General features: G+C 38.5%; 1 pseudogene; it reads right to left on the bottom strand.

Moving 5' to 3' along the window:
* Positions 1-3,902: 3,902 nt before the first annotated feature.
* Positions 3,903-4,044, bottom strand: LOC127242787 (U1 spliceosomal RNA; annotated as a pseudogene).
* Positions 4,045-7,511: the final 3,467 nt, after the last annotated feature.

Below are 7,511 nucleotides of genomic sequence, written 5' to 3'. Positions count from 1 at the left end.
AGCATTCTACTTAGACTCAAGAACACGAGGATCCCAACCTTTGAGAAGCTTTTCAATTCAAAATATCAGTGCTTTAGCTATCACCACCAGATTATCAATGGACATTTGCAATTAAAACAATAGTTGTGGTAATTCAACTTATACTAAAGATAGGTCATACGGGGATTTGAATTAAGTGTAATTTTAGTATTTATACAATGGGTGTATACTTATTAGGAAGAGAAATGTATACTTTGTATTTGAAAGACCGATAATGAAAAATAGATATTTTTAGTACGATGGAGAGAGTATAATCTATCCATATCAAATTAATATACATATAATACAAATATCTTTAGGGTGTGTTTGGTTAGTGCTTTCTTTAGTTTTTATATTGGGTAAATTGTATTTTTAGTCCCGTAACTGCACTCCCTTATCATTTTAGTCTCGTAAGTGGAGCCTGTCACAAACTAGTCCCACAAGTGGAAAATTTTCGTTGTTTTAGTCCTTCGACGCCGGAGACGCCCGCGTGGCTCGCCAGAAGCCACGTGTCCGCCAGGTGGACACCTGGCGGACACGTGGATTATTTTATTTTTATTTTTTAAGTTTTATAATTTTTTTAATTGGACCAAATAAAAAAAATTTTAAAAAAGCAAATAAAATTAAAAATAAATTTTTTAATAAAAATAAAAAATAAAATCCACGTGTCTGTCAGATGTCGCTGACCTGGCGGACACGTGGCCTCCGACGAGCCACGCGGGCGTCTTCGGCGCCGGAGGACTAAAACAACACAATATTTTCACTTATGGGACTAGTTTGCAATAGGTTCCACTTACGGGACTAAAATGACAAGGGGGTCCAGTTACGGGACTAAAAAAACAGTTTACCCTTTAATATTTAATTTGAAAAGTGGTTTGGATGTAGTGTTACTAATAGAAATAATATATCCTGTGTCGACTCAGAAAAATATATATTTTGTCATTTTTACATGTTCAAATACAAAGTATATATTTGTTTTTTAATAAGTTTAACCACACTTCCCATTAAAAAATATCCACAAACTTACACTTAATATCAATACTATTAAATCAAATTAAAATATAATAGCAAAAAATCTTCACATATTAAAAGTACCCTAAACTACTATTTAAATATTATTACATGGACCGAGGAAATATATTTTTATATAACATCGCAATAATAAAATAGTAAAAAGTGAAAATATTTAACAAGTTTAATTGTATGTAAAGTATGAATGATGGTTCGAAGAGTTATAAATGAAAAAATGCATAGAAGTATGAATTTTGATTCAATTTGCTGAACAAATAAGGTACTACAGAAGCAAATGATGGGCACATTTACTTGAACTTACCAATGAAACAGTCGGTGTCGAGCTTTTTGTCAAGTTTATTTGGAACAAAGCCGGCTTTCGAATGGTAGAGCTCGACTACCCTTTAATTTAGTTTGAAGGCAAGCACTTAACAACGCCAGGCCAACCAAATGGAAGGAAAAAGGCAAACCTTTTGTTAGAACAAAAAATATTTTTGATGTGATAATACCTGTTGAATATGATATTTTTAAAAATATACATATCTATTGAATAGTAAAATAGATATATGTGAATAAACGGGGTATATGGCAAATAGACAATAGTGTGTAACAAGTATATTCCCCACCTTCAATAAAATTAACAATGCACCTCCCAAAATGGCTGAGTTGGTGTGGTATAAAGGCGAATGACCGAAAGGTCACTAAGTTGAATGATGCCAATGTTTTTTCGGTTGAATCTGTCACCCTAGACTTGACGGGTAGCTTATTCACCTAGTTTGTAGACTACTGTGATTGGTCTGAGATATATTCATATACACTTAAAGAATAGAAAAGCAGTTATTCTCCTTGCATTTACATAATAATTTATTGTTATAATTATAATTAAAATACAACCAACAACTTGTTTTTAATTTAGAGCTAACTAGCAGTTTGTTTTTGATTTAAAATGTTTCGATTAACGATATGCTTCATAAGATTTGCTGAGAATACATTTCTAATTTTATTATTGTAGGCATTAAAAATTAAATGTCTAAATTAAATTAAATATCATATCTATTGGAAGAAAATTAAATTCTGATATAATAAATGTGTAATATTTCATTATGCACATATGTTAGTTTTTGTACAGTAAATATCAACCATTAATACAAAAATTTGCTTAAAATGGAAGATATAGTACAAATATTACATGCATAAATAGAGCCATAATAAATTTGGCAACAAAATAAATTAATCATGTCAATAAATGAAGTATATAAATTAATATCTTCCGAAAAAAGTAATGATACAAAAATTTTGGCGAGAAAGGAAATTGCATAATCAAATCCGTCAAGAATGGAAAACAACATCTTATGGAAAATGAAATATTATAAAATCTTTCTATTGTCCAATCAGGACACGCCACGTGGCATCATTAAAAAAGGAAGCCAAGGTCACTCCTCCCCAATAAATATGAGTCAGGACCAATTCATTTGACACACCGAAGTTACATCGAGGATTCAAGAAAAATGGTAAGTCTCTAAACTCTCTCTATATTGTTCTTCATGTTCTTCGTGTCTTTCGAAGCATTCTTCGTCGAAAGTCATTGATTTGGAGAAATGATCCAATATTGGTTGACGAATCGATGGAGTGTTCTTCGTCGTATACCCAAGCCGAAGGAAAGATCAAAGCTACATAAGCCGTTGAAGGATCCATCAAAGCCAAGGAAGAGCTTCCCAAGTGCATCCCAAAGCTTCAAGGTGTTTGTCGCGTTCTTCATCAAAAGTATCGACCAGGACCTCTTCGATCCAAACGTCAAAGGGACACGCCGCCAAAAGTGTTATGGAGCACCAAATCCACCTATTCAAAGATCAACGCCACGGATCGTCCAAAGAAGACATCAAATCCAAAGGCGACGATCAAATCTCCCCCCACAAAGACCAAAGCCCTCTGAAAAGCGGCAAAGCCAAACCAAAGATCAAAGTCTCGGATCGTCCAAAGAAGACATCAAATCCAAAGTCGATGATCAAATCGCCCCCCACAGAGACCAAAGCCCTCCGAAAGGCGGCAAAGCCAAACCAAAGATCAAAGCCTCGAATCGTCCAAAAAAGACATCAAATCCAAATCTGAAGATCAAATCGCCCTCCACGGAGACCAAAGCCCTCCAAAAAGCCGCAAAGCTAAACCAAAGATCAAAGCCTCAGATCGTTCAAAGAAGTCATCAAATCCAAAGCCGACGATCAAATAGCCCACATGGAGACCAAAGCTCTCCAAAAGGCGGCAAAACCAAACCAAAGATCAAAGCCAAGGATCATCTAAAGAAGACATTAAGTCCAAAGCCGACGATCGAATCGCCCACATGGAGACCAAAGCCCTCTGAAAGGCGGCAAAGCCAACCAAAGATCAAAGCCTCGGATCATCTGAAGAAGACATCAAATCCAAAGCCGAGGATCAAATCGCCCACATGAAGATCAAAGTCCTCCAAAAGCAGAAAAGACAAAGCGAAGATCAAAGCCTTGGATCGTCTAAAGAAGACATCAAATCCAAAGCCGATGATCAAATCGCCCACACGGAGACCAAAGCTCTCCAAAAAGCGGCAAAGCCAAACCAAAGATCAAAGTATCGGATCGTCCAAAGAGGACATCAAATTCAAAGCCGACGATCAAATCGCCCGCACGGAGACCAAAGCCCTCTAAAGTCCGGCAAAGAGAAACCGAAGACCAAATATCTTTGTATCAAAGAAGCCATCGAAAATCAAGTTGGAAAACAAATCGACCCAGAAAGAGAATCAAATGACCCATTTAGAGAATAGGACCCACTTTAAATCCAAATTAATTATAATTTGTACAAATTTTTGTGTTTATTAAAAATAACACAATTTTTTCTCCACAGTTGTAAGCCCCATCTACCACAAATTACGACGTAGGATTGACCATTTTGGCTGACCTTAGGCCGATACCCTCCTAAGTGCAATGAAAGTTACCAACCTAGGCCATAGACCTTAGTGATCACCCATTGACTTGTTCACATAACTATGTAAATCATTACTCTTATTCTTTTTATCTAAAAGCCGCAAACTGCTATGCAATTGCAACTAAAACAACCAAAATATAACATCATCAATATTAAAAAACATTACAAATTATATGAAAATTTCAATGTTTTTTCCAAATTAAGCAAATTTGGATGACAAATCAAATCCCTTTTATATATAATTTATGTTATTGTTGTTTGAAAAAAGAAGAAGTACTTCCTCCATCTATAACTCTAGAGGCCATGGAGGCACTAGACAAAATAGAGGTTGCAGAGTAGAGGCTCCAAACAAAAAAGAGGTTGCAGGGGCAGAGGCTCCAAAGACCATGGAGGCTCCAGAAGAAAATGAGTTTTACCAGGGCAGAAGCTCAAGAGGCCCTGACAACTTCAATCCAAGAGGCTTCCGAGGGGGTAGAGGTTGTGCTGGCTAGTTGAACTCTTGACAAAGTGGAGCCTGCTAGGGCAGAAGTACTGATGGCTTCAAATGAAGAGGGCTTTGCGGAGGCAGAGGCTCTGGCCGCAAAAATAGCGAAATGGGAGCTTCATTCGTGTGCAGACTTGTGACCCACCAAAAAGTTTGCTCCCGCTATTAATGGCCCTATGAGAGAAAGGCTTGGCAACCAGCCATCGAGACCTTCGGTTCACGACTGTCTAGGACCGAAGGTACCCGTAAAAATAGCCATCTTCACAAGAATGACATTTGGGAAAGGCTCAGGTTCGAACATAGAAGAGGCAAGACAAAGAACAATCAAGAGGGAGCCTAATGTCGATGTCACCATCCCAAGACCGAAAGTCACAGGATTGAAAAAGAAGAAAGTATACAAAAGATCCAAGTCGGAGGCTACCGTAGCAGAAGTGAAGGTTTCGAATGGGAAATGGGTTTGGATTGTTACCACGGCCGATCAAATCACTATTTTTCCCAAAGCGATACGAAAGCCTCATATCATGAAAGAGAATGAAAAATAAATTGTGAATGAGCCGAAGCTTTCCACCAAGGGGGCAATAGGAGGACTTAATAGGACTCAAAAGAGGCCAGCACAAAGAAGAAAGTTGTAGACTCGCATAGAAAAAAAAAGTTCACAGAGGCTTCTTCTTAAAACCCTTCCAAAAGCAAAGCAGGTTGTGAAGCCACTTCCAGAAAAAAAAAAAAAAAAAAAAAAAAAAAAAAGGTAGGCTTTGGAGCCGCTTTCTGAAAGAAAGCAGACTATGGAGCTGCTTCCAAAAAGATAGCAGATGAAGGAGCCTTTTCCAACAGAAAAGTAGATGGAGGAGCCCCTTCCAAAAGAAAGCAGGTTGTGGAGCTGTTCTAAAAGAAGAACGAATGGAAGAGCTTATTCTAACATAAATGCAGGTAGATGAGCCTCTGAAAGAATTCAAAGCTCCTAAAGAATTTCAAGAGTTAGAGGAAGTTATCATTGACGAAGAGCCTATCATCGAATGGAATGATGTAGGGACCATGATAGAATTTAAAAGGCTTGAGCCTGGCCAAAACCAATATGTCAAGCCTTTGGGCATTCGGGCCTCGATAAATGGCCACCCGTTTGACCAAGTTCTGGTGGACAACGGAGCCGTTGTGAATGTGCTACCAATTGAGACACCTACAGATGTTCAAAAAGACTAGTGATGGTTTGAATTCTGCATCCGTATGGCCTACCAATTTCATGGGAAATTCTTACGAATCGGCAGGTATTATCACTTTGAATGTGCAGGTGGGGACAAAGAAAATACCATCAACTTTCGTGGTAATCAATAGTAAGTCATTCTATTCGGCCCTCTTGGGACGAGGCTTGATTCACACATGCGAGTGTGTGCCATCGACACTCCATCAAAGTTTGATGTTTTGGAATGGAGATGAAGTCCAAGAAGTGAAGCCGAGAAGAATCCCTTTTTGAAGGAAGTGATCACAGTTGATGCGAGCAAGCAGCTCGGAGCAAAAAGACATGAACTCAATGGAAACGATCGTCTAACCCTTTTGAGGAGGACATTATTGAACATAGGTCCAAAAGCACCTGAACGTGAAAGAGGCTTGAAGACAAAAGTGGAGCTGAAGCTCCCATGCTATGAAGCCGCTCAGCAACAAGGGAGCCTCAGTTTGTGAAGCTGCCCAACAACACGGAGCTTCAAGCCGCGCAGCCACCCAACAGCAAGGGAGCTCTAGTCTTTGGAGCTGCCCAACACCAAGGGAGCTTCAAGCAGTGGAGCTGCCTACCAGTAATGGAGCCTCAGTCTGTGGAGCTGCCGAACAGCTGGCTGTGCAATTAGACCCAATTTTAACTCCCAAAGGCATGGATGGAGGACATGGTTCAAGCCTATGTTTGGCAGCTGGAGGCCAAAGAAGTGGATGAACAGTTTCGGAGTTTGAAAGAATAACTACAATCATTTCCCTCAAATGTAGGAGTGGTTTCTTATGTTAGGATAAAGAGGGCAAAACAAAGACAATGCACACACGACATAAAGGGCACATCTTATCCTTAAAGTTTATCATTTTATTTCAATAGTTTTTCCATAGATTTTAGGAATATTATCCATTTATGTCCTAATTTGTGTTGTCTTTTGTTAATTTTAGTGTATTTTATGTTAATTGAAGTTTCCAACATGTTTTTATCTGAATTCCAGTAGAGTTTAGCTAAATTTCTCCATCGAATAAACCGTTAAGACTCAAAGCCGTGCAGGCTCTACCGCCAGAGTCGCCCCTCAATCCGACAATGGATAGACTCTTTGAAGTGCTGCCAGAACTCACAATGCTTGATCTTTGGGCGTATCGTATTTCAAAAAGGCTCGGAGCCCTTTTGGAAAAATCTACGTTGGAGACTCAAAAAAATTTATTTTTCGGAACCAACAAGACCAAAGAAAATTATCAAGCTCTTTAGCATTATGCTTACCTAAGTATTTTGGAAGTTTTGGGGCTCGTATGCAATGTTGTGGAACCACTTTCTAAGGCCGCCTTGTATATGGCTTTATCCTCATTGAGACATTCCAACAATAAGGTCGTCTCTATCTGCAATTCGGCTATCTCCATGTGGTTGAGGGCGACCGCATATGGCCCTTCAACTTGCTGAGCACCTCCAATATATCGTTCAAAACTCGCTGAGTTCCATCAAGGCATGTTCTCAACTTCAGCCACATTATCCTTGAGTTTGTCTAACCGCTTTAAGAAACGACCGCATATGGCCCTTCAACTTGTTGAGCACCTCCAATATATCTCTCCCAACTCGTTGAGTTCCATCAAGACGTGTTCTCAACTTCGGCCACATTATCATTGAGTTTGTCTAACGGCTTTAACAAACGACCATGGACGTATGGATAAGGGCATGGACTTCCTCCATCAGCCAAATTTAGTTACGGGTCGGGAGTTTTTTTTTAATGTAAAAAATAGTTTTTCTTTTTTTTTTTTAATGAAATTATAGTACGTTTCGTATGTTTTATAGAGTGTTTAAAATTAATATATTTAGCGCTTTTGTTTTTTAAAT

The sequence above is a fragment of the Andrographis paniculata genome, unplaced genomic scaffold (genome assembly GCF_009805555.1).
Source record: "Andrographis paniculata isolate CXL003 unplaced genomic scaffold, ASM980555v1 Contig87END, whole genome shotgun sequence".
Classification (NCBI taxonomy): Eukaryota; Viridiplantae; Streptophyta; class Magnoliopsida; order Lamiales; family Acanthaceae; genus Andrographis; species Andrographis paniculata.
Note: the sequence above shows the minus strand (reverse complement) of the source record. Positions and strands in the feature narration are given on the sequence as shown.